The sequence below is a fragment of the Mesocricetus auratus genome, unplaced genomic scaffold, assembly GCF_017639785.1.
Source record: "Mesocricetus auratus isolate SY011 unplaced genomic scaffold, BCM_Maur_2.0 Super-Scaffold_4256, whole genome shotgun sequence".
In the NCBI taxonomy this organism is placed as follows: Eukaryota; Metazoa; Chordata; class Mammalia; order Rodentia; family Cricetidae; genus Mesocricetus; species Mesocricetus auratus.
In genome coordinates, this window is record NW_024429182.1 from 69,723,193 (window position 1) to 69,750,877 (window position 27,685).

Genomic DNA, 27,685 nt, shown 5'->3' on the forward strand with positions numbered 1-27,685 from the left:
ATGGGACTCTGGGCTGGCCAGAGTGCTGCCTGAGTGCATTCTGCCAGGTAAGAGGGCAGGCCAGCGTAATGCCTGAACCTTTCAACACAGCCCTTGGTATGTCTTGAATGGTTTATATAATAACTCATTTCAGTGTTAATGACCTGAAAAGAGGTCCTACTGTTCTTTTCCCTTTACAGGTGAGGAAACCAAGGCGTGGAAGTTACTCAAGGTTACATGGCTTAGCTGTGCAACCTCAGTTGTCTTTTGGCCTAGTGAATGTCTTTGTGTATTTTTGTTTTGAACACCCCTTGTATCTCAGGGGGACTGCTTATCTTGAGTATCTGATTGTCCCTATTCTCTTGAGGCTCCAAAGCCCCTTCCTCCCATTTACAGATTTCCAGGAGCAGATGTGTGACTCAGATCTAGGCTAATCAGTGATGGTTTATGGAGAATGTCAACAAGACAGGATCTAGAATAACTTTGGAGACACTTCTAAGGGTGTATCTGTGAGGGATTTTCTATATATTATGTAAACTGAAGTGAGAAGACCCACTCTAAATGTGAGTGGCACTAACCCATGGGCTGGGTTCACAGACTGAACCGTGTGAATTGAATGCTGGGGTTTGTTGTTCTCTGCTTCCTGACTGTGGACACAATATGATCAGCTGCTGCTGTGATGGACTACACCATCCCATGAAGCCAAACACACCCTACCTTTCTGAAGTAGCTTTTATCATGAATTTTGTCACAGCAAAAAGAAACGTAGCATGACCACCGTCAGTCAAGCTAAAATTGTACATAAAAGGTTTAAAAGTATTTTTAGGACTTTTTTCAACACTGGATGAATGTAAGCCTGGTAGAAAAGGCAGCCTGGATGTGGTCACCTCAGAGGAGAGGAGAGCTACAGACAGACAGGTTTGGCCTGATAATATCATTGAAGCCTTCACTCGGTCATTTCCAAACACTACCCTGGGCTTGTCACACTTAAAAAATAAGTAATCCCAGTGAACTTATTTGTATATTTTTCAAGCCTGTATAACAGCCTGAGAGAAACCCGGGACTCACGAACATCCCCATCCCCATTTCCTTTTTCACTAGATCTTGACAAACACTAACCTGCTTTGATCTCCCTTACCCGACATGGACTCACACAATGTGTGACTTCTGTAGTTGGTTTCTTTTATTTAGCATGTTTGTGAAGGTTTATCCATGTAGATATGTCAATACTTCATTTATCTTTTTGTGTCCAGACTGCAATGCACTGAATAGCAGCATCACATTTTGTTTTTCTGTCTACTTTTTAAAGGTCTACCTTATTTATCAGTGGGTAAACATGTGCACACACATGTGCCTGTGGCATGAAGTCTATGGAGGTTAGAGAACAACTTTTAGGAACCTGTTTCTTCTTCCACTGTGGGTCAAGACTTGTGTGACAGCTGTGTAGGCAGAAGTTTCTGTCCCACCAAAATAACCACACGGAGACTTATTATTAATTATAAATGCTCAGTCAATAGCTTAGGCTTGCTACTAACTAGCTCTTGCATCTTAAATTAACCCGTATTTCTTACCTACGCTCTACCACACTGCAGTACCTTTTTTCAGCACAGCATGTTCATCTTCTGCTTCCAGCCTGTCTGTCTGGCTACTTACTTCTTCCTAGTGTTCTCCTGCCTAGCTATTGGTCAGTTGGCTCCTTATTAAACCAATGAGAGTAATACATATTCACAGTGTACAAATCGATTATTCTACAGGACAGGCGCTTTTACCCACAGAACCATCTAGATGGTTTTGAAGACTTACCAGATTCTTTTCCAAACTGATTACACCATGACACCTTTTACCCACTAGTGCATGAGAACTGCAGTTTTCTTCCACATTTTCAATCTCTTTGTTTCAACTCCTCTTTTTCACTATAATCATATTAGGGCATATGAAATAATATCACATTGTAATTGGTTTGCAAAATTTCCTCCCATTCTGTAACATCTTTTCACTTATTTGATAACACCCCTTAGTCTTGTTGGAATTCAACTCATCTGTTTTTGTTTGGTTTCTCATATGCTAAACCAACTTTGAATTTTCAGGATAAATTGAACATAGTCATGGTACATAGTTCTATTACATGTTGCTGTATTCAATTTGCTAAGTAAGTGTCTGTTGCTAAGGAGTTCACATTCAAATGCATGAAATATTTTGGTTAGTAGTTTCTTCTTCTTATAATGTCAAGTGTTAATAGGAGGGAAATTCTGGTCCCTGAAAATGAATTGAGAAGTGTTCCAACCTTTTCTTTTTTTTTTTGAAACATGTGGGAAGCCATGTGGTGGTGGCACCTTTAATCCCAGCACTCAGGAGGCAGAGGCAGGTGGATCTCTGTGAGTTCGAGACCAACCTGGACTATAAGAGCTAGCTCCAGGACAGGCTCCAAAGCCACAGAGAAACGCTGTCTCACTCCTCCTTAAAAAAGAAATATTGGAGGAAGCATGCCTTTAATTCTTTTTATTACAGTTATTCTTTTATTTATTCTTTGTGTCTTTCACATCATACTTCCTGATCCCACCTGTCTCCATCCTCCTTCAAAGAAAATAAAACAAGATAAAATTTAAGAGAAAAAAGGGAAAAAAAACAAAAGGAAGAAGAGGAAAATTCATTTTGCTTTTTACTAATACCCCCTTTTGTATATTTAAAAGATTCCTGAAATTGAATGTATCATGATTGATAGCTTGATATAATTTAATTGGTAACATTTTAGCTACATAAAATGATGGCACATGTTAGCTTAAAAGTTATTTGAGTTAAAAAAATTCACTTTTGCATCATTTATCTTGAGATAAGTTTTCTTCCTTTTTAAACGAGTAAATGTCATATATTTATCCAGAGATAGAAACACCCACTGAAGGATCTGAATTAAGAGATGCTGGGACTCTGAGTCACGCTGATGACCAGCAAATGTCACCAGGGACTGTCACTGTCCCTTTTCCCCTTATGTGAGGCAATACATCAATACTGGGCTTGACCCATACTGCTTCAATTCCAATCCCTGCTCTTTCCTTCATCATCAGGATCTTCCACTAATCACAAAAACTAGTTACCTACAGAATTGAGATTATAACAATCCTAGTCCAATAAAGATGAAATAAAATTGTCTTTCTAAAAAACATGGCACAAGCCGGGCATTGGTGGCGCACGCCTTTAATCCCAGCACTTGGGAGGCAGAGGCAGGTGGATCTCTGTGAGTTCGAGACCAGCCTGGTCTACAAGAGCTAGTTCCAGGACAGCCTCCAAAGCCACAGAGAAACCCTGTCTCGAAAAAAAAAAAAACATGGCACAATTATTCTGATTGTCACACATGACTTACCAAGCAACATTTCATTTCTGTAAGAAGGCAATGTTTTCTATTCTTTTGAATTCTTTTCACATGATTCTCAGAGGAAGTCTGCATGTCATCTAAGCAGCTCCTCTGAGTCCATCAATGTCCTTGATGGAAAGAGCAGGGATGGGACTTGTTTATTGAGAAAGCAAAACACAGCTTGGTACCAAAGGCTGACCCTAACATGAATGAAGAGTCTCAGTGGGTAGTGAGACCTTACTTCTCAAACCAGAACATGATAAAAGGAGATGTCATTTACAATTACACCATGGCAACAGGCATCACCTGGACACATGTCCTCCTCGTCCTCCATCCCCATAGTCCAGAACAGCAGAAGTAACCAAATGCTGCAGCAAGTATCTTGGCAATGTGTCATTGCCAAGGTGCTCCTGAAAGACCCTGCAGTCTTTCTCTCCACCAGGGAGCCGAAGTTCATTGCAAAATGCAAGAGGATTTTTATTAAGCCGTTGCACCAGGGTTCAGCAGCCTTAGGGAAGGAGTGAACCATGAGCAGAAATTACGAGTTTTTAAAGCCTGAAACCACAGATAGGGTGCTGGGGTACAAGGGGAGTTTGGAAATTGGTGCCAGACCTTCATGAATCATACACTTGTGGCTGATTGGCTCGTTATCTGTCTTAGGCAACATCTGTGCCCTGGCTGAACTTTATGACCCGCCTGGAACCTTGAGGTCTGGGGAATGTTTTCAAGTCCTTGAGGACTGAGGTCTGGGAAATATTTTCAAGTCCTTGTCGACCACCAGGTGAAGATGTTTATCTTTAAGTGCAGCTGCTCACATCCGAGGATGGGACAGCTCAGTAATTTTCCCAACTGTTGGTAGGGGGGAGCTCTTCACTCCAACTTCATGAGCTGCCCAACAGAGGTGATCCTAAAGGCTCTTGCTAGCCAGTTTGTTCTGCCCTCCATGCAGGTGACCCTGGCACTGCCATCTGTTGGTGCCAGCTCATCTGGAGGCTTTTGCTCTGCAGAGAGTTAGGCTGTTGCATTTGGAAACTCACCATTTGAACTTGGCAAGTCATGGTCCCTCTGCCTTTGTTGTTGCTAGCAGCCTGAGAGGTAGGATATATGTCCTGATCATTTTTCTCAAGTATAAATGGAAGTGCAGGGAGACTGGGACTTCTGGGTAGCAAAGAAGATAATTAGGTATGACACCTGGGTTTCTATGTGTGCCAATTACAGTTATTCTTTTAGTCACAGTCATAAGACAGGTGGCAGGCTACTCCGCCCAAGATGTACCTAGATTTCAAGAACATGAATGATATGTTAACTACAACTATTTTTAGCTAGCACAATTTTGCATCAAGATGACCACCATGGGTGCATTTGTACCTGTCAGGGCCCACAGAGATGATTCTGCTTCATCTTGACTTAAGGTCACAGACTTCAAAACTATTCTTACCCTTCCAAGGTTAAAGTCATAAGACCTAAAGTTCTATGGTTTGGCTACTGTAGGATGTTTAGTTTTAGGCATGGATGTCTTATCTAAATAATAAGAGATTTGGTCTGAGGTGTGGTTACTCTTAACCCTCAAGATCAGATAATGAGAGATTTAGTCTAAGGCGTGGTTACCAAATATTTGGAGAATTAAGGAAGAAAGTCTATTTCTTCCTTGTATCTTGATAAAGAAGTCTTTTGCCATGCTCCTCTTTTTGGTTTGGGTACATAGGGTTGTTGAAGAATAAACTTGGTGCATTCAGTATTCATTGGATTGCCCTCCTGACTCTATTCTGTGTCTCTGTCTTTTCCTTAACATCTTTACTTGACATCCACACTCACCCTCTCAGGTACGAACTGGCCAAATCAGCTGAATTTGCCTGAAGCACAACAAAGGTAGGTTAATACATTTACCCCTCTTTTTCTTCCACTCATATATAAATGTAAATGAGTAGACATTTTTTATTGTAAAGACATCCTTGGATACACTTACCTTCAATTAGGAAGAAATTTATTCACAAATTTTAATTAGTAGCAGTAATTGCCGGTGACCCAACTTCCAATCCACCATGACCCACTAGAGAATGGGACCCCATGTCAGGATGAAAGACCCCTACCCAGGGCCCCCTAGGAAAAGAAAAACAAGGCCAGGCCGTTGCCTAATAAAAAAAAAAAACCCAGACCAGGTGCCTCGCCCAGCTGGCAGGATGTCAAACAGGATCTGTGGTCACCAGAGCAGTCATGGGACCCGGATAATAATTGCTGAAGCGTGCCGGGGTCTTTCATGAGGTAATACCAGGAAACTTAGTCCGTGGGAACTACCCCTGCGCCCAAGATGAGCCAATGAAATGCCTGTTGCTATGCTGATACTTATGTAACCATTAAAACTGTATAAATATTGTGCTCCCTGCAAGCCCGGTATGCTCTGCACCCGACTTGCAGTAGCATCCGCAGGCGCCTGTGTACACAATAAATCACCTCTTGCATTTGCATCCAGTGGTCTGGCCCCAGTTCTTGGGCAGAGGGTTCGGTTCAGTGCACAGCACTTTGATGCCGAGGTCTTTCAAGGGAAGGAGGTTACCCTTCACAGTGCTCTGCTCTGGAGAAGTAAAAAAAGAAATATCAAGCAACAAATAAAACCACTATCTGGTCTTATGTTTTGCTTTTTAATTTCTCTTTGGAACTCAAATCAAATTTTCTAGTTAAACCCATGGGCTTTGGGAAGATAACAGAAGCTAACTGGGTTAGTAGTGGTAGGAGATCTAAAAGTCTGGGTATATGTGGCCTACTCATGGAGCAAAGGCATGAACATCAAAGAGGCTACAGGGAGACTGATGTCTTTAGAAAGGAATCGCCTTCCTCTGATTGAGAAGTCATTACTCTGATAAAGTAAGCCATTGTGTTGTGAGGTTGAAGTAGGGCGGTATCACCCATCTCATCCCTCTAATTCATCAATTAAAGTGAGAATGAATATGCCACGGCTCCCTCTACCCTTCAGAGAGATGGTGGCTGCTATGGACATGGAACAGCAACCTCTGACAGCCACAGAGAAGGATGGATGATCCTGTCTCCTCTGAGAACTTGTAATGGGGTTTTCACCTCCACTGAATCACATTTTTCCTTGCCATGGTCCTAAATTCTCTCTCTCGCTGACAGAAATACACTCCCTTCTCTTTACAGATGGCAAATCTGACTGACAGTGTTGTAACTGGATGTTTCTCTCCTACCTACCAGTTCCCAAATAACCACTCTGAGGCTTAATACTGATTATAATTGTTGGCCAATAGCTCAGGCATATTACTGACTAGGTCTCACAATTAAATTAACCCATTTCTACTAATTATGTATTGCCACTTGGCTGTGGCTTACTGGTAATACTCTGGCATTTTACTCCTCTAGCAGATACATGGAATCTCCCGACTCTGCCTTCCTCCTCTCCATATCTCTGTTTGGATTTCCTGCCTGGTTCTATTCTACCTGGCTATTGGCCAAATCAGCTTCTTTATTAAACCAATGGTAATAAAACTTATTCACAGCACACAGAGGGGCATCCCACATCACAATATAAAGGGCTATACTCCAGTGTGATAGGGATCCTGGGCTTGGAGTGGAGAAAGCCAGAACTTACTGGGTTTGAGTTGCATACCATGGAGTTTTAACTAGGAGGAATTTGGAGTGAGGGGGGCTAGAGGCCTATAAGATGGACCTCAGGCAGTCTCTCTTACCTTCCATCTTGTTTTTGCATTCTTCTCTCCCCCCCCCCACAGCCTACTCTTTCCCCTAAATTCCATACTTTGGTCTGGGCAGTTTGGAAGAAGTGTCTCTTTCCACAGAATCTGCTCATCAGGTGAACTCAGGGCTGGGAGAGGACTCAGCGTGCCCAGAGGTCCAGCATGATGCTCTTCTCGTCTCTCTACCTTGTTCTCTGGTTGCTCTGATTCTGAGAGAGAAGCATTTTTTCTAATAATTCTCCCCCAAAATGAAAAGAACCAATATAGAATGTCCAGAAATTGGCGTTTAAGTTATGCCTAAAACACAGGCTTTATAATTTGGACAGGTCTCCATGCAGGACTGATGGTGGTGAAGACAGTGGGGAGCTGAACTTGGAGCAGGAGCCCAGTCTTGGAAGTGGGGACTCCTGGTAGGAGAAGGTCCCCATCCCCACCATGACCAGCTACTGCTGCCATAGAAAATGTGTTTTAGAAAGCTCTTGCCCATAATTTCCCAGAGGAACCCTCTGTTATTTGTAAGATCTTGATATTTCTCTCAAATCAATCCCCTTAGTTACTTACCCAGCTAATGGAGAAATCAAAATAAACTCTCAGAAGCCATGGCTGTGCTATATAAAGAAAAAAAGTATGCAGAAAAATGGTTGCAGAAAAAGGAGTGAGTTTTGACTAATTGTAGCTGTGGCACAAATAATGAAAATCCAGAGACAGATACTGGGGTTAAAAGTGAAGATCAGGTAAGCAAAGCATCCAGCCACTAGCTCTTACCTCTACTTCAGACTGAAGGGGAGATAGATCCTGTTTCCATAAATTGTCAAATTGAATCTGACTGCATCTGTCTCCTCCAAACCTCAGACTCCAATGCCCCTGTCTCCTAACACCTTATATTTTTCTCTAGTGCCGGGATTAAAGGCATGGGATCCCAAGTGCTGGAATCAAAGGTGTGATCTCTGTTTCTCTTTTAGACTGATTCACTCTCGTGTAGCTCAGGGTGGCCTTGAACTCACAGAAATCCATCTGCCTCTGTCTCCTAAGTGCTGGGGTTAAACATGTGGCAGGCCACCACTGTCCTCTATGACTAAATAGTGGCTTAGGTGTGTGGCTAACTAGTGACTTTGTGTGTGTGTGTGTGTGTGTGTGTGTGTGTGTGTGTGTGTGTCTAACTAGTGGCTTAGCTCTGCACTCCAATCTGCAGGCAAGCTTTATTGGATCATAAACAAAATATCACCACATATAGCAACTTCTCTTACTGGATAAAAAAATCTTGTTTCATAAGGCCATCACCATGCCATTTCTCAGTGAGAAAAGCTGGTTAAAGAGGCTTATTTTCTTGCTCACAGTCAGGTAATAATTGCTCCAGCAATGATTCCATGTAGAGCAGGATACACAGGAAGTCCAAGTGCTTTAGAAGAGGTTTCCCCTCCATCACCAGAAATGTATGTCCTTGTCCATACTGCTATCAGGCCAGCCCTAAAGTACAGTTCCCTTTAAAACATCATCAGACCTGGTCCTGGACAATAAAGATTCCTGTTTCACAGATGGAGAATCAGAGGTGCTCAGCATCTTACAGGAGTGGGATTTTACTAGAGGGAAGCAGAGCCGTCTCGAACTTAGCGTCAGAGCTGCAGATTCTCCAGCCTCATCTGTCCACTGATATGTGCAAGGATGTCTCCTTTGACATCTGCAGGTCTAAGATTAACCCTCAGCTAACAGCCTGGACCCCTGGGGTGTTCAGTCTAACCATCCATTCCTTTTGGATGAGTGATTATCGGTGAACATTTGGCTTTGTGTTCTTTGCTTTTGAAATTATAACAGCATGATTTTCTCTCTAATTAACAAACATCACCTGCTGTTAGGAGTCAATGCAGAGGATACTGTTGGTCCTCAGTATCCATGCCATGCTCTGTGAAACAGAAATACTCTCTCCCCACTAAAAGTGCTCCAAGTGACACCGCCCATCCTTCCCTTCTTCATCACTGCATCTTTTCCATGCAGCAAGTCACAAAGAGAACTCTGAGGAGGCCCAGGAGCCAAGATCTTTCTGGGGAGAAAATCACTTGGAGGCCCTTGGCTGCTTTGGTTTTGCTGAGTGAGTCATTCCAGCCTGGGCTTTTCTGTTTAATTATCTATCTCCTAGCACTTACCTATTGCCTATGCACCATCTATCCATCATTATATCTTTTTTCTGTTGAGATAAAAGTGTCATAAAATTCAGCCCTTAAATTGTAGAATTCCATGTATTTTTATATTCGCAGGGTTAGCAATCATTGTTTCTGAATTCCAGAACATGTTCATGGCCCTCAAAAGACATGCTGTATCTATGAGCAACCACTGTCCGTTTATTTCCAGTTCTCCATCCCTCAGCTCCTGACAATTGCTGATCCACTTCCTGTCTCTGTGGGTTTGGGCACTTCCTTTTTAAAGCTCTGCTAAGAGGCTCAGTTGACACTTGTCCATTAACAGCCATGAAAAAGGAGAAATGAAAGCCCAGGGAAAGGCAGAGAAAGCTGGGCAGTGCTATATGCAGGACTCCCAGTGGATGGAGAAGTGATGTAACCACATGGTCACATGTCAGCTAATGACAGGGACACTGCGTGAGACCTGCATCATTGTGTGCTTCCATTGTTGCACAAGCATCACAGAGTTTGTCAACACAAACTAAGATGGCCACAGTGTCCTCTTAGTAGATGCAAACTTACAGAACGACCGTCTATTATCTGACTATTTAGCTGCCCTTGAAGAGAGATTGTAATATCAGCTTGGCATAGTGGTATAGGACTATCTCAAGGGAGAGGACATGCTAGACTATGTATCAAGATCTTTCTAAAACAAACAAATGCTGCCAGAAGCCATAAGAAAATCCCACTGTCAGGGATGGGTTACCTCCCTGTGTGTTGTTGGCCAAAGAGGCCTCTAAGAACCCCAAAACAATAGAGGTTATTGCCCCTGCTGTTGACTACCAACTAGAACTAGATATTAAGTCCCTATTGCTGAAGACACCATCTACCTTGGTTACAAGGCATAGAGAAATTAAGCTAGAGTTAAATTTGGCTAGCTTTTACAATGCTGCAAGGTGCTATGTAAACCATTGGGACAGAACTGTCACCAATAATCTTAATCAAATATGGACCCTGCAAACCACACTATAGACTGGGAAGGCAGGATGTACCCATTGGTACAATAATGGCATGACTGTTTTAGAGGTAATCAATCACTTGCTGATTAGACTTGAAGACCACTCCACAGGAGGGGATTCAAAAGTTCCCAAAACCCATGGCTGGAAAGACATTGGCCCTAGTGAGGTAGCAACAGATATTATATTGCTAAACACATGATATGCTGGTCAAGTGGCCTTCTTAAGGTTTGTTGGTGCTCATGGATTTGTGCTGTGAGCTTTGATCAAAGAAGTATTTTATTGCAATAGGTAGCTGCTATTGCAGAAACACAGTTGATTAAAGTGTTGAGGATAAATGACTGCTGAATGCTCATCCCCAAAGGAAACTGCTTTACTGTCCCCTCCAAAGCTCTAGGACATACATGGCATAGAAGCAAAAGATGTAAGAGCCAGAAGAAGGGGTGGGAAGCTACAGAGTGATATCTTTCAGGCATGACATGGCCATCACATTTTTGAAACTTCTATAACTCTAGCTAGCTCCACAATACTTGAAAAAGGTTGCACCCACCAGAACTCTGTCATAGAATAGGAAGGGGTACTTGAGGATTGGTAGGTAGGTAGTTAATTGTTACAGGAGGAGGAAGAGAGACATTTTCTATAGTGGTTTAGACATGGGTAAATTATCATGTTACTGAAAACAAACAACCAGCCATGGTCTTATATGAAACTCTTACTGAATTTATTGGTGACCAAAAAACCAAAACCAAACAAACAAAAACCGGAAAGTAAAAGGGGACTACTACAGAAGATGAAGGGGGTCAATGGGAGTAGGAGGGGCACAAGAGATGGAGTGTAATCAAAATACGTTATACACAAGTATGAAAATGTCTCCATGAAACCATTGTTACATAAATTTATGATATGCTAATGCAAATACTAAAACAGAGATTTAAAGTATTATAATACATGAAAATAGGATTATCTTAATACATGCAGTCTACTTTGATTGAGTTTGGAGAATATACTGATTTTTATATTTATAGCTTTAATTGTGTGTGTGTGTGTGTGTGTGTGTGTGTGTGTGTGTGTGTGTGTGTGTGTGTGTGTACCAGACAGTTGAGATCCCCTGGAGCTGGAGTTATAGGTGGTTGTAAGGTATCCAATATAATTGCTTGGAATGAATTCTGGTCCTCTGTAAGAACAGCACATGTTCTTAACCACTGAGTAATCTCCCCAGCCCCTAATCTTAAAATAAAGTTATTGTTTACCTTGACATGGGTTGGATTTAAAACAATTTGAAAATGAATCAACAAATACTTTAAAACATGTTTTAATTTTAATCACCCCCCATGTACACATGAACAAAACCAAAGTTTACTGTAGTCTCTAGGCTCTATGCCTAGATTCTAGGGGATGCAGGAGTGCTGCTGACAACAAGTGTGAGATTCGCAAACCTTCGATAAGAATGCAACCATCTGTTAGTGATCAGGTATCGGTTTCAGAGTCCATTATCTAGGTGCACCCTCCTGATATGATGGTCTCTTTCAAACTCCAACATTCATTTAGCCTTTGTAAAGCAGTAATTTAAGAATAGGAAAGGGAATTATCAGCTCAAAGTCCCTGACTGAAACCTACAGAAAAGTCAGGCAAAGAGCTGGGGTATTGGACAGGCTCACTTTGAAGTTGGCACTCAAATTAGTGTTGCTTCTAATCACCCTCCATCCTGTTCAACAGGCATTGAAAGTGCCAAGTCTGTGCAATAAAATAAGAAAAAATAAATTAAGTGAATTAGAAAGACAGAAATGAAAACACCATCATTTGTGATCAAATTTCTGTTGACACAAAAATTTGGAGTGGGTCAGAAAAGCCAATAGGGAGAAAAACAGAGCAATTCTGAATAATTGATGGACAGAGGATCAATATAGAAACTAATGCTATTCTTGTGTTCTAGGAACTATTGGAAAATGTAATTAAAAAGTAGACTTTGGAGCTGGGGTGATGTCTCCATGAGTAAGAGTGTTTGCTGTGTAAGCCTGAAGACCCAAGTTAAGGTCTTCAGCACCAAGATTGTTCAAAAAACAATTGAACATGGCTGTGTGTACTTGTAGCCCCTGAGTTGGCAAGGGGAGTTGAGAGCCAGGAGGATTAATGGGGCATGCTGGCAAGATATTCTTGCAATAAACCAGTGACCTCCAGATTTAAATAAGAGGCTCTGTCCTAAAGGGATAAGGCAGAGAATGAGAGAACATGATACCTAATGTCCTCATTTGGTATCCATGTGTGTGCATCAGTGAGTACACAAACAACTGTGCACATACATGTATGTATGACACAATTTACCCCTGCACATATATCACACACACAAATGCTCTACACATACACACATTTACCACACACACACACACATACACATGATATACATATATACATACATGCAACACACACACTGAAAAGTCACACTAAATTTCATATAGGCATCACTGAAAGGTGTCAAACACATGATATAAATATATATACACATACAACATACATACACACACACTAAAAAGCCACACTAAATTTCATTTAGGCATTACTAAAAGGTAACAAAAGAACTCTAAACTTCTACTGCCCACAGACATTATGAAGATGACACCTTACTTAGATTGCTTCAGTGCTAGTCTACAACATAAAGTACTAACTACTCTTCACAGAATTAGACATACTGTCCCAAAGCCATGTGTAAGAGGGAACGGTAGAAATATGTCATGACAGACATGAAATAAGTTTCCCAAAGGGAGACTGTTGGGATGGCAGATAAAAATTCCCTTCTTTTTATTTATTTAAAGATTTATTTGTTTGTGTTTATGTGTGCATGTGTGTGTGTGGAGACCAGAAGAGCACACCAGACCTACTGGAGCTCGTGTTATAAGCACATGGTGCTGGGAATTGAACCTGAGTCTTCTGTAACATGTAGAAAAGTAGCCTTAGACTCCCACTATGGTTTTAGGATTTATACTAAATGCAGCGGTGATCATGGGAGATCTCTTCGCCCACTCCTTCCCTCTCTCCACTGTAACTCTCTCCACTGATGCCCCATGTCAGCTACATTGGCCTCTTGAGTATGTGAAGTCTTCCTTGGGGTATCTAGAGTAAGAACAGCATGACAGGGCCTTGACTTTAGCCCGTATAACCTCCTATCAGACTCTGACTTCCAGATAGCAAGAGTGAAACGATGCTGTATTAAGAATCACACTGTTTTCCATAGCAGCAACCAAAAACTTCTGAGATCAGAAGGTCTGAAGTTCCAGGTGTCCTGTTTGAACTGCTACTGTAAAGTACCACAGGCTGGATAATTTATAACAACAAAAATGTATCTTTAACAGTTCTAGAAGTTAAAAGCCCCAAATCATGGTGCCGTCTTTCAGTGTCTAGTGGGGGGTCTTCTTGTCTCATCCCCGTGTAGCAGAAGGGTTGAACATGGTGTGGACATCAGGAGTTAGAAGGACAGCCTTCTTCAGTCTGTATCACTTCAGGACTCTTTCAAAACGGCACTAACTCCATTCCTGGGTCTGGAGGCACCTCCTCTTGGCAAATGTCAGGACACCATTTTCATCAACACCTGCCATGAGAAAAATGCCTCAAGCTGAGAAGCTACCCTCAGAGGGTTTATGTCATCCACAGTTATTTACAGAGTACACATTATGCATATTTAGGAAAGAATTCTTTAAAAAGAGATAAAGGAATTCTTGCTCTCGCAGGGAGTAAGTGAATAGAGGGAGAGAAAAAAAACAGAGAAGATAAAGTTAGAAAGTTGTGGAGAATTAAATGGGCCGGGTGCAGCATTTGAGCGTGTGGGGGATGAGAAGGGGTGAGAAGTGAAGGTAGTTCTCAAATGGTCCCTCGAAGGTCCTCATCAGGTGAGCTAATGCTCAACGGATGCAGAGTCGGCGTGTGGCTGTGCAAGGGAATAACACCCTGACAGAGGCAATAGCCCCATGCGGAGTCCTAGACTCGAGAGAGTCCAGTGCTTTTGCAGGATGACCAAGAGGTCAGTGGGGCTGGCACGGGGGCATGAGTGGAGAGTTACAGTGGGGAGAGGGGAGATATCTCCCATGATGATGGCTGCATTTGGTATAAATGTAATCCTAAAAGGATAGTGTGACTCTAAGGCTCCTAGCCATGAATGCTAGAGCTGGTCACTGTAATTCTCCATATGCCATAAAAATGGCCCAGCATATGGGCCTGTTGAGTGAACCTGCTTCTGAGAAGGGGCACAGGAGGTTGAGGCTGGGATAAAGTTGTTGGTCAGCCTGGGGCTCATCTAGTGGCTTGGTGGCAATTCTCCAGGGGTGCTGGAAGCAGTTAGGCTCTTTGGCTTCCACTTACTGATGCTGAAGTCACTCTATGGGATTTACTTTCTTGGTATCAGCACTGCAAGTGTCCAGGGAAGCCATAGTCAACAACACACCCTTTGTGCACTCTGAATATCTATTCACAATACCCAGGCAGATTAGAGGGGTCATGATTATATGGAGTTGAGAAAGAATAACTGACCTCCTTGAACCTCGGTTTCCCTTACTGTATAAGGGGTATTCTGGCTGCTCAGAGTTTTGCGGTAAGTGGAAGAATGAAGGTGAAGCTTGATACACAGCACCTGCTCCGTGGATAATGAGAACAAGGGTTGCTTGCATCTCTCCTCTCTTTCCCACTGAGCTGTGATGCTGGCTGGGAAGATGTGCTGTGGACAGAATTATCTGGAGTACAATCAAAATGTGACTGGAGACGTGCCTGGATAGAGTGTGGGAACCTGAGGTGAGGAAGGGCATCCCATCAGCTGGGGAAGTCAGGGAGGTTCCTGAGGTTCCTGGGATGGGCAGCTGCTGAGCTGGCAGAATCCATATGGGGGAAGTGGGTGGAAGCTTCTGCAGAAAAGGAAAAACAGGGGAGGGGGGCAGGGGAGAGAGAGACAGACAGACAGACAGACAGACAGACTGACAGACAGACAGACTGACAGACAGACAGACTACACCCTGGGGCCCAGAACTATTGCAGAGAAGAGATTTTTATAGAGAAGTAAGCAAAAAGACAAAGGAATAGGTGGCTGGAAATGGCACATGGAAGGTCTGGAATTTGCTGTCTGTGTGACTCTGCTGGTTTGGGGTTTGAGTGTATACAGGAGAGGAATGATGCAGATATGAGCACGATGATATGGAAAGGGTTCAGCTAGACAAATCAAATTATGTAATCAAAGCTACTCTTTGGGGCATGTTGCTTGCCTTAAAAGCGTCACATATCAAAAAGAAAGAAAGAAAGAAAGAAAGAAAGAAAGAAAGAAAGGTCATTTGTCTTTCTGAACTGGGAAGATAGTACAAACACTAGGACCTGAGCTCGCTCCCTGTTACCCACATTAAAAATGTCAAGTGCATGCTTGGAAACTTACTTCTAGGAAGAAAGAGACAGGTTCCAGGTTCCTGGACCTTGTGGTTCAGTCAGCGTAGCTGAATTGATGAGTTCCAGGCAAATGTAGGATGGAGAAAGACATCCCAGCTTGGCATCCAGCTTACACACATCATAAATGCACACACACACACAGAGGCTCTAGCACATGCACACTTACATGCATATTCACAACACACAGGCACACACACACACACACACACGTTTGTCCTATTTCCATGCCTCTAGTAATTCAATACAGGCTTTGTTTTAATAAAATATGTTCAAGTCCTTTTCAAATATGACCAAGCTCATACAACAGAACCCGTAGAGAAGAATGCTCTCCCATGATTCCAGATGTAAATATTTCTTTTCTTCTGGTTGGTTTCACTTAATTGAAAGATGGCTTCATATGGGTTTCCATCTCCTCATATCTATTTCTGTTTGTTCTCATCTCATTTAGGACTTATTGAGCTGTTTTTCCATCTCTTAGCTGTGCAGTTTTGGTAATCGAGACAGCTCCAGATGCAGTATCATCATCCAATTCCTGGATTTTATCAAGAGCATGTAATTCTTTGATTAGAAGAGAATGGATTAAATTGACTCAGGCATAACTATTTTAGGTCTTGTTATTAAGCATTTAAACATTATTGGGCAATTTCCTATGGCCATTTGAGGTGTCTATTTTCTCTTACAATAATACATGCCCTAGTAAAATCTTCTTCCAGACAGCATGCTATATTTAATAAGGGGTTAATGTGCTTTATTAGATACCATTACCTTAATATCCCAAATATTTTTCTATTGTTTCCATTGTAAACTACAAGATTCAAATGACCTGCCCAAAGCCATCATCTTGCTAATTGTGGATGTCACCGCTGATTGAGAATATGCTTGTCTTAGGGTTGAAGAGCAAGGCTGCTCTGCTAATGCCAAGACCACACTTTATTTCGGAATTTCCAGAGTCCCAGAAGTACACTCTTGTTATGCAAGAATGTCTGCCCCAAATAAGCAGAGCTAGGAAAGTTTCCAATGATAACCTCAGTATTGTCTTTAAGTAATGAACTATTCTAATTATTTCAAAATTTTGGTATTACTGCATGCAGACACCAAGATCAAGCTATTGTTGTGAAGTATTTTCTGCATTGTGAAATTACTTTCTTATTACTATTTGCCTTGTGTAGGTAGTGTTATAAATTGGAATTTCTCATCTTGTACTACTGATACATAGAAAACATTGTAATTTATCTTATTTTATGTGTATGAGTGTTTTGTCTGTATGTATGCCTGTGTACCATGTGTGTGGTTGGTGCCCTTGCAGTTAGGGAGAGGGTGTTGGATTCCCTAGAACTGGAGTTGTCAATCATAAACCACCATGTGGGTGCTGAGAACTGAACCTGGGTCCTCTATAAAAACAACATGTGCTCTTAAGCACTGAGCCATCTCTCCAGTCCATCACTGGCATTCTGAATCCAGTCATTACTTGGTGAGGAGTAATATCATAGTTAATCTGGATTATCAACTTGATATTTAGGATAATCATGAAAATAACCCTTGGGCCGATCTGGCAGGACTTTTCTAGGTTAAATTAATTAATGCTGGAAGACCCCACTCTAAAGGTGGGCAGCACCATTCCAACGACTGGGGTCCTGGACTGCATAGGAAGGAAAGGGAGCTAAACACCAGCTTTCAATGCTCTCTGTTTCGTGATTGTAGCATATGGCCAGTGCTTGTCAACATGCTTTCCCCACCTGCCACCATGTCTTTCCTGCCTTGATGGGATGATTTCCTCAACCTGTAAGTTGAGACCATCAGTTTGGATATTGCCCAATACTCCTAAGGAGCAAAGTCACTCTCCATTGACAATGACTGCTATTGATGATAGAGGCAGTGAAAGTATTTTATTATCCTGAATTATTGAATCCTCTAAACAAGCATTATTTATTACTTAGGAACACATTTACCTATTGATCACTCCACCATCAATAGAAACAAATTGAGAAAGTATCCAGTAAAGGAAGGGACCAGCTCTGTCTAACAGAACCCCTGGGACCAGGTAATTAAAGACGTTTTTTAACCTGCTGTCTTACCGAAGACCATACAAACTAAGGTTTCATCCTTAGAACCAGAAAGCACATTTTCTTCTGACAATGCTCTGCCTGGGAACTGAGAAAGTGAATCAGGGCCATTGTCCTTTTCTGCATAGTGAATGTGTTTGGCACACATTAACCTGATTATTTGGCAAATGTGATGTCCATTCCACTAATTTTTCTTTGTATAATTGGAAAGAAAGTTTATAGTAGAGGAAAAGAAGAACTGCATTAATGAGAACACGAGGAGACATCAACTCTTGAAGAAGCCTACCTGAAGCAGGCATCTATAAACTCTGCATTCATATACAAGGGTCAGAAGGATGTGATTGTTAAAGGCACACACTCTGGTGCTGGCTGTCCAGTTCACACCCCTGTTCTACCTATGCTGAGTCAGGATAATCCTAGGATTCCAGGTTGTCCTTATTTGGTCAATGCATTCTCTGTACACTCATCATGCACCAAACCTTATTGCAGATGGTTCAAGGTCTGAGCAGGACCACTGAGTATCCCAAGAGCATGCCTGGCTTTTCCAATAAGGACAGAACCACTGTTGCCTGAAAGAAAGCAAAACACTATGCTTCTGGTGACCTTTCCCTCAGGTAGCTCATGCTGTGCAATATGACACAAGCAGCGAATTCTGGAGCTCTGTGAGTTTTCATAACTGCCTCAGTTTCTTCATCTGTCAGTGCTGCTGCAAGCATTGAGTAAGGTGCTACAGGCATTGCACTCAGAGGAGGATCTGCGTACAATATTTTTAATGGATATTTGTCATTAGGAAGTTCATACAAATTTACACTTAGACCCAGCTGATGTAGGCAGGGAAGAGGAGTGTGTGTGGTTTCTGTGGCCTGAGTTTGGAATGAGTCCCACCACATAGGACTACGATGTCTGTATCTTGGTTTTGCAGCATAAATTGATTGTAAAGACTAAGCCAAAAAAGGCATAAGGCTTTTATAAAAGAAGAGTTAATAAAAAAGTAAATTTCCATTTCCTCTCCCTGGGATATCCTAATCCTAGCTGGTTATGAGATCCATGCAAATCCCTTCATGTCTCAGATCTGCAGTCATCTCTCCACCAGTGAATTCAAAGTTTTGTTGACCTCCATGAAGTTGGCCTTGATTAAGTCTTGAAAATTTTAAATCTCTCATCTATTTGAAACAATGGAAAACATTGACTATATGCAAACGTGGATCCACTGGAACCATTTACCAACCACTTGGTTGCAATAATTATTGACTCTTGCAAAAACACTTTTCATTATTTGGTTTTAGAGGTCTCTTGGAGATCTTTGAGTCACTGTGTGCATGTGGGAACTAAACTCTGGTCCTCTGCAAGAGCTGCAAGTGGTCTTAACCACTGAGCAATCTCTCCACCCCCACTCCTCTGCCCCACTTCCCCTTTTTACACAAACCACCCAGTCAAATTTGTGCTTCCAACAACAACAGGTCCTTGGTTGGGGTGGGAGTTCATGAGCCCCACTGGACCCAGAAGTTTTTAACATGTAATAGAACAGAACATGGTTTTTAAATTTTGTTTCCTAGACTTTTACCCTTATTTTCAACATAGAAAGTAGCAGGAACTGTAGCGTCATAATGGCTACCAGTATTTACTGATTCATTGAAGTGAACTTAGGAAATGATTGCTTGTGTAACATTGCCACAGGGTGAGCTATCTGAGGGAAAAGTCACCAGAAGCATAGTGTTTTGCTTTCTTCTAGGGAACAGTGGTTCTGCCCTTATTGGGGAAGCCAGGGATGCTCTTGGGATACTCAGTGGTCCTGCTCAGACCTTGAAGCATCTGCAATAGGGTTTGGTGCATGATGAGTGTACACAGAATGCATTGGCTAAATAAGGAAAACCTGGAATGCTAGGATTATCCTGGCTCAGCAAGCACCCTCAGCACACTGCAAAAATCTAATTCTATTGTGGCTGCCTTTGGGCTTTGTTGATCAATTATCTCCCCACTGCCCTCTCTGGCACCCATCTCCCCAGAAAACAATGAAACAATATGAGATAGGATTCAAATTACATTTTTAATTTTCTTTTAGTAGAGTGCATTAAAAAAAACAGTAGAGTGGTGGCAATTGGCTAAAGTAGATGCTGAAACCAATTAGTGGGATGACTTGAAGCAAGATGGAAAGAAATGGAGATTTAATTGAAGAAAGCTGTAATATAAAATCAAGCTGTCAGGCTTTAACATTGTAATTAATTCTAGGGGAAGAGAGGCTCATCAAATCATTCTTGTAGCTTTCCCTGGAGAGTGTTTGCATAACGGTCCACCTTGTGTGAGCTTCCCCTGTTCTTGGAACTCTCTGGGTGCTTCCCATCTGTGACAAGTTGTCCTCCAGATGGTGGCTTTGGACTCCATGGCCGAGGAGTAGTTAGCTCTTCCCTTGAAAGCCTTCTTAAGCTTTCTGTTTGAACACTGGCACACACATTAATTCTGTCTAAAGACATGTGATCTGAGGCAGCATCAGTAGGTGGCTAGTGTTCTAGGTTTCTCTGCAGTCAGAAATAATAGCCCTGTAAAGTATGATGAAAGGAAAACTTCCCGACAGGGAGCTACTGACAGCCAGTGTAAGGCAGAAGCAGAGGCTAATCCACCTGCTTATGAGATGACTGCCCCTCCATATAATCTACCTAAACAGTGAAGGGGGGTAAGGATTCAACCCTAACCCCAACTGTCCTCACAGGACCCAAAATCTCACAATCTAGACTTGCCAGAAACAGAAAGCCTGTCACTAAAATCTCAAGCAGACTCTGAGAAGGCACCTTTGTATTCCATGGTGAACTGTTTGATCTTTACCAGCAAGGGAGATAGAGGCAAATGGGAGGATTAGGTAGAAGTCTTTGATCAGGCCCTGTGTTTGCCTAACTCATGACAGACCTCAATGCATGCTGAGTTGCATGAGATAATAATGTCATAATGAAAATATAATTCTGCAGGTTCTGTTCTCTTTGCATAGACAGACAAGGAAGAAACTCAATTATGGGCTCCTTTCTCATGATCAGTATCTGAAAAAATATCATCACAGTGAAGAATTTGGGGACAAAAATTCTTAATAACAAGAGTTTAAAAAAATGGTGTTTTAAGGGCATGACAGAGCTGGAACGTATAAGGAGAACCGTGTCCCTGAACAATAAACGAGTCCCATGGTTGTGTGCAATTCCAATTAGAGGCATGGTGGGCAAATCAATTTTCTTTTTGGAAACTTTATCCTCATCTCTCATGGATCCCAACGCTAGTCCAGGTGTTTTTCAGCTGGAGAAATATGAACCAGGACTTCACATAGGACACTGATGTTGGTTGTTCAGAGGTGGTTTTGTGATCCTGCTCTGAATTGTGGTTTGTCCTCTGGGGTTCTAGTGTGCTGCCCTTGGGTTCTCCAACTTCAGGTTTGGGTTTGTTCTGACTGATGACCTTGTAAGTTTCAGACAATGGTTTGAGTGAAAATGGCCCCCACAGGCTCCTATTTTTAAATGCTTGGTTCCCAGTGGATGGAACTGTTTGGGAAGGATTAGGAGGAGGTGTGGTCTTGTTGAAGGAGGTGTGTCTCTGGGAGTGGGCTTTGAGGTTATAAAAGCCCATTCCAGGCCCTGTCTCACTGTCTGTCTCTCTGCTAGTTGCAGACAGTCTCTCTCAGCTACTGCTCCAGCACCATGCCTGCCTGTCCGCTACAGTGCTTCCCGTCGTGATATTCATGGACTAACCTTCTGAAACTGTAAGCAAGTCCCCAGTTAAATTCCTTATTTTATATGTTGCCTTGGTCATGCTGTTTTGTCACATCAATAGTAACCCTAATTATGACAAACGGGTTCATTCAGATTGTTTAACTGGGGAAGGTCAAGGTCCTGTGATAAAAATCCCATATTCTATATGAATCGTGTTGGTCAGGGTTCTCTAATCACCTTTCAAGCAAGAAACAGCTACAAACATGGCACAGCAGATAAGTGTGCTTGCTCCTCTTGAAGAGGACCAGAGTTCAGTTCCCAGTACCCATGTGAGGAAGCTCACAATTGCCTGTAACTTCAGCTCCAGGGAATCCAAAGCCCTCTTCTGGCTACTGTGGTCACTGGTGCGCATGCATGCGCACACACACACACACACACACACACACACACACACACACCTTTAAATCAAATCAGTCTTGCTAAGAGATTATTAGTATTCTCATCTTATTCAAAAAGCTATTCACTGTCCTTGCTACATTTTCTATTATTTACATAGTTTCTGTTTCTTCAATTTCTGTACTTAACTTTTTTCTCCCATCTTTATATTTTCAGTTTCCTTCATTCAGTAATTAATTCACTCATATTTTCCTGGTTTGACTCTTCCCTTTGTGTTGCCTTTAAAGATCACATATGCTTTGCATTGTAACATGTTCTGATGAACATACTCTTCAGTCACCATAAAATGTATGTGCCTATTAATTATTCTTGTCTTGACATTTATTTATTTATTTTGATTTATTAAGAGAATCTTTATTATGCTCGCACTGTGTGTGATCTATCTTTTCCCACTCCTTTTTGTTTCTGGTCTCTCTGGGTCTTTTGAAAGCTAGCATAGGTGTGCATATATATCTGCATGCACGTTCACATGTGTGAATGTGGGTGTGCACATGCCACTGCACACTTGTGGAGTTCAGAAGGCAACTTTGGGTATCAGTCTTTGGCTCCTACCTTGTTCCATGGAGGGTAGCTTGTTGTTCACTGCTGTCTGTGCCAGGTTATCTTCCCGGGATTCCTCTGTCTTCTCCTCTCATCTCTCCACAGCAGTGACTTGTCTAGATTAATGTAGATCCTGGGAATTCAAACTCAGGTCTTTATGCCTGCACCTTAAGTACTTTAACCACTGAGCCATCTTCCCAGCCTCTGAGGCACATCTGCTTATACTATCTTCTTTTAGGGCGGGGTTAAGACAGGCTTTATCTGTGTAATGGTCCTGCCTGTCCTGGAACTCACTCTGTAGACCAGGCTGGCCTCGAACTCACAGAGATCTACCTGCCTCTGCCACTCAAGTTCTATGACTAAAGGTGTCTGCCACCATCATCTAACTCCTCTTTAAAAAGAAAAACCAAATCATTAAAAGAAAACCCATAAAAAGTACTAGGTGCTTTGTGATACAAAAAGAGTTTCTAAATGGCATCATGTCTGCGTAACCATAAGCCAAATATTAGTTTTCATGGCTTTAGGCAGATGATTGATTAAAAAAATAATTTCCCCATAATGTGTCAGTTGTTCAGCTCTCAAAGATCCTCCAGCAGCTCATTCTTAAATGGGAGAAATATGAGAGACATTAGAGCGGTTGGGAATGGGGGTGTTTCATCTTACACTGATAACATTATTTGAATGAAATGAGATTATAAGTGTTTATTGAGAACTGTGAACTCACACCATCATCCTGCAGCATCCCTGAGGATCTGCCCCTGTTGCTTGATGCCTCTGACTGAGGCATTTATTGTATAAAGTGAGGTAAAATGGGAAGAGAAAGGAGAACAAATCAATTACTCCCCATCAACAAAAGGTACCTTGAAGTTAAACAATCTTCACAGTTAAATGGTCTCACGTACCCACTCTTTCCCTATCCATCATTGACTTGTATATTCCTAGCTTGCAACTTGCTAAACTGGTCAAACTTTTTAGAGTCATAAAAATGGGAAAATAATCAAATGACAATATTGTATTGTTGTTGATGATGGCCATCATGACGATGACAATGGTGATAATCTACATTTACTTTCATTTGTGCTTCTCCTTTGCAACCAAGGTTCCCTTGATTAGTATAATGATCATTTGGGTCAAACTTAAATAAAAAATAGGTTTGAAAGACTTATCGTATAATGTGTAAATATTTTTGCTAAAGTTGTCCGAGAAGCATTTAAAGGCAGCCGATACACACTGCATTGAGCAAAAAAAACCTCCATGGCAACCCAATGGAAAACACAGGCATCTGACCAGGAGGGGATTTCAGAACAATGTCCTGCAGAATTGAACTGTGTTCTTTACAGAAATCAAAGTGAGGCAGCATGTGAGGTGGAGGAACCCTTGAGGATGAACTCTTTGAGGCCCCGTGAGCTTAAAGAGACGCACAACAACTAAATGTTGTATACTTCTACACTGGACTAAGAGGAGGGAAGTAGTTTAATAGGCTGTCATAGGGACGATGGAAGAACTCAGAGGACAGAGTATGGAGCTTACAGTTCCTGATTTTTAGCACTGAGTGCTTGAGTCAGAGAATATCTGGTTTTAGGACACAAGCGCACAAGTATTTAGGGTAAGTAGACATGGTATCTAAAATTTATTCTCAATATTTAGGGAAAAGTTCTTTCTTATCTTTCCCATACTTCATAGATAGTTGAATCTGGGCAAAATCTATTAGAGTCCCATGTGCTATTATGAAATTTCAGTTTGGCATTATACCAAAGCAAATTGTCACCCCGAACCCTATAATAATCAAACTTCCTCACTGATTCCCACTATCTATTAGACACTGAGTAAGCCTGGATTTTCTTTGACAGATTTGAATTGAGACTTGGATGAATGATGTTTCTTAACTTATGTTTCTTCCCTGGAGACACAGATATAAATCCTATCAGAAAGCTGTCATAAAGAATGATTCAATTCTGGATATAAAGAGCTTCTTTTGGCGTTGGACACATGTCATCCTGTAACAAGCTGGAACCCTGGTGTTTGAATGGATTTCAGGTCCAACAATACCTGCTTTTCTCTTGCATGCCCACTGCATTCTATTTGTAAACTTGGTGTAATGTTAATCAATAATGCAGTGGTGTGAGCTCCTGGAAGAGACTTGTATCTTCTCAATTGAAAGTCAAAAAGTATGAAACTCAGCCAATCCACCAAATGAAGAGCAAATAAGCTATGGTCTGTCCACACCATGGGATATTGTCTAGCTAGAACAAGGAGTGAAGTACTGATAGAAGCCAGAGCATGTGTGCCTCCTGGAAACATCCTGTTAGGAAGTCAGACACAAAAAGTCATATATGTTTTTAAAATTTAGCTGACAAACAATATCCAGAATAGGTACATTCCTAGGGAGAAAAGAGATTAGCGTTCATGAAGGTCTGGAAGTAGCAATAAATGGGAAGTGACTGCTAATGTGTTTGGGATGGTCTCTGTCTTCCACTTGGCAGTCATGGCATCATCTCCCTTAGGTGGTCTCACTAACCACTTCTCAACTGGTAAGGGGGCCAGGCAGTCCCAAGCCAGGGCCTGAGTGGTGACTTTGCGTTCATCTGTCATTTCATCCAGGGCAGGGCCCAGACCCTCCCCCAAGAGTTCAGGGTGAGAGTGCAACTCACATTGTTGGATGGGAGTCCAAAGTCCATGTGTATACTCGGGATGAGTACTGATCTACTGCCCAAGGCTCAATAGATTACCTAGGCCTCCTCACTGACACCCCCAGTCAGGGGGTCTTAATCAGTCCCATGCTGGATTCCCAGGCATCAGTCTGGGATTCGAGTTAACCCTTGTCAGGTCAGCTGTTTCTGGGGGTTAAACCAGCCCAGTCTTAATCCCTTTGATCATCAATCCTCCCTCTCTGTCACTGGATTTCTTGAGTTCAGCTCAGTGCTTAGCCGTGAGAGTCTGCCTCTTCTTCCATCAGCCACTGAATGAAGGTTCTGTTTCCCAGACTCTCTGGCCATGGGACTGTAGGCTGGCACTCCCCAGATCTATGTCTAAAATCCATATATGAGAGAGTACATGCCATGTTTCTCTTTTTGTGACTGGGTTACCTCACTCAGGATGGTTTCTTCTAGTGTCATCCATTTGCCTGCAAATCTCAGGATTCCATTGGTTTTTTCTGCTGAATAGTACTCCATTGTGTAAATGTACCACATTTTCTCTATCCACTCTTCAGTTGAGGGGCATCTAGGTTGCTTCCTTTTAATCGGATCTATTTTGGTTTATTTTTAAATTTAGAGACAGGGTCTTTCTTATTTAGCCACATCTGTCCTCCCACTCACTATGAAGTGAAAGATGACCTTCACAGAGACCATCCCCCTGAAGTCCAGAATTCCTTGAGATGGATACAAGCCGGTGATGCTCTGAAAAGTTGAGGACTTGGTTAAAAAAACAGAGCTCAGTCTATACTGGAAGTTTCTTCACCTAAAAACCCAAAAGTTCCCAAGTAAAACCACCCTATCCTACCTCCAGAACAGGCCAGAGCATCTGGTCTTCATCATTGCCTGTCTGGATCTCCCCTCCTATAGTTTCCCACTGGACACCTCCTCTCCTTTCCTCTCCTCTCCTCTCCAAAATGCACAAGAGAACATCAGATAAACCTCCAGCAGTCCCCATAGTGCCCACTGGGAGACATATCACTAATCCACTTTCTGTAAGAGACTAATATGCCCACAAAAGTTAATTCCATTATAATAGATTATTTTAAGAAATTCCACTTAAAAACATGATAGTTGAAAAAGTTTAGATAATTGGAAAAAAGAACATTTCCCTGATGGAAAAGGCAGGACAGTAATGGGGAAGAACAGGACAGAAGTATTTGCTGTGTGTGATCACCACCAAGAGACACAGTAATTTTACATCTTGACAGGTTGTTGATGCCATTGCATCAAAAAAAATCTCCAAAAGAAAATACTCACACCAGCACAGCTTCGTGAAAGAGAAGTGTGCCACCTATAAAGGGAGCTCTGTGCAGGTAGAAAGGGCAGCCCAGGTGAGTGCCAGTCTTGTTCCCATTGATCACTAGCTTATTCTGGGTCTGATGGCAGTGACTGGGTATCTGGGTAGTGGGACAAGACCACAGGCTTGTCTTGGAACTGTGTCTTTTGTAAGGCTGAGGGGGAAGTACATAGCAAGCGTACAGGACTGCTAATACTTGATTGATTGATTTCAGGCTAGGTCAAAGCTGTTTGGTCCATTAACAGTGGCATCTAATATTTCTATCTTCTCTGAGCTAAGATCAATAATAATATTAATAGCCAGCAGTAAGTGCAGAGTAAATAAACCCAAGCGTGATGAGTTGGGGATGTATTCGATTGAATTTTCTTTCTTTAATTATAAACACTTACAAGATGCATAATTTATTTCTTCGGGAAGTAAGAAGGAAGAGAGGAGAGAAAGGAAATAATAGAAATGAAAGTAAGGCAAACTCCTGGGGGTGGCTTGCCTTGCAGCTCTGAACGATTCTCAAACATGAAGGAGCTGGAGGGGAGCACTCCACGGTGTCAGGAGTGGGAATACACATCATCTTGTCTCCGCTCTCTTGAGCATCTTCAGTTCATCTCATCAGTTCCAGTGGGATGCAACTATTAGTCCTATGGGTGCAATAATGTTAAATTCAAGTCCATCCTCCAAGGACTGGACACAGGTGTGAGGCATAGATGTGATGTCAAATAGCCATCACTGATAGATGCCACTACTCCCTAGAGGAGGAGTCTTGAGTGTAGGAACTGAGATGTTTCTGATCCCTTGCTCAAAGCCTGGGATAACCCAAGAAGGCCATGAAACTTTATGGAATGAATAGTGTGTTAATGAATGAGTGAATGAATGAGTGAGTGAGTGAGCAAAGAAATGAAAGAACTGTTCAAATTTTTTGTTTGCAAAACATTCTACTTTTTACTTTAGGCATCGTGTGTGTGTGTGTGTGTGTGTGTGTGTGTGTGTGTGCACTAGCACATAGGTTCATATACCTGTATGTATAAAAGCTAGAGAAAGACATTGTGTTTCTTTTTTCTGTTGCTCTCCACTTTATTCCCTTGAGATAGGGAATAAACTCAACCCGTAATTCACAGAAGATTTTATTTTTGTCATGGCTTTGTTTACTTGTTTGTTTTGCTTTTTGTTTGTTTGAACCTAGCCTCGTAGCTAGTAAGCCTAAGTGATCCTCCTGTCTTAACTCCGTGTCAGCACTGGGGTGACAAGCATGGAACATACTAGGTCCCTTACATGCATCCTGTGGATTGGACTTCAGGTCCTCATGTTTGCACAGCAAGTGTTCTTGCCCACTGAGTTATCACCCTGGCCCTCGTTTTATCTTTTTTAAATTCATT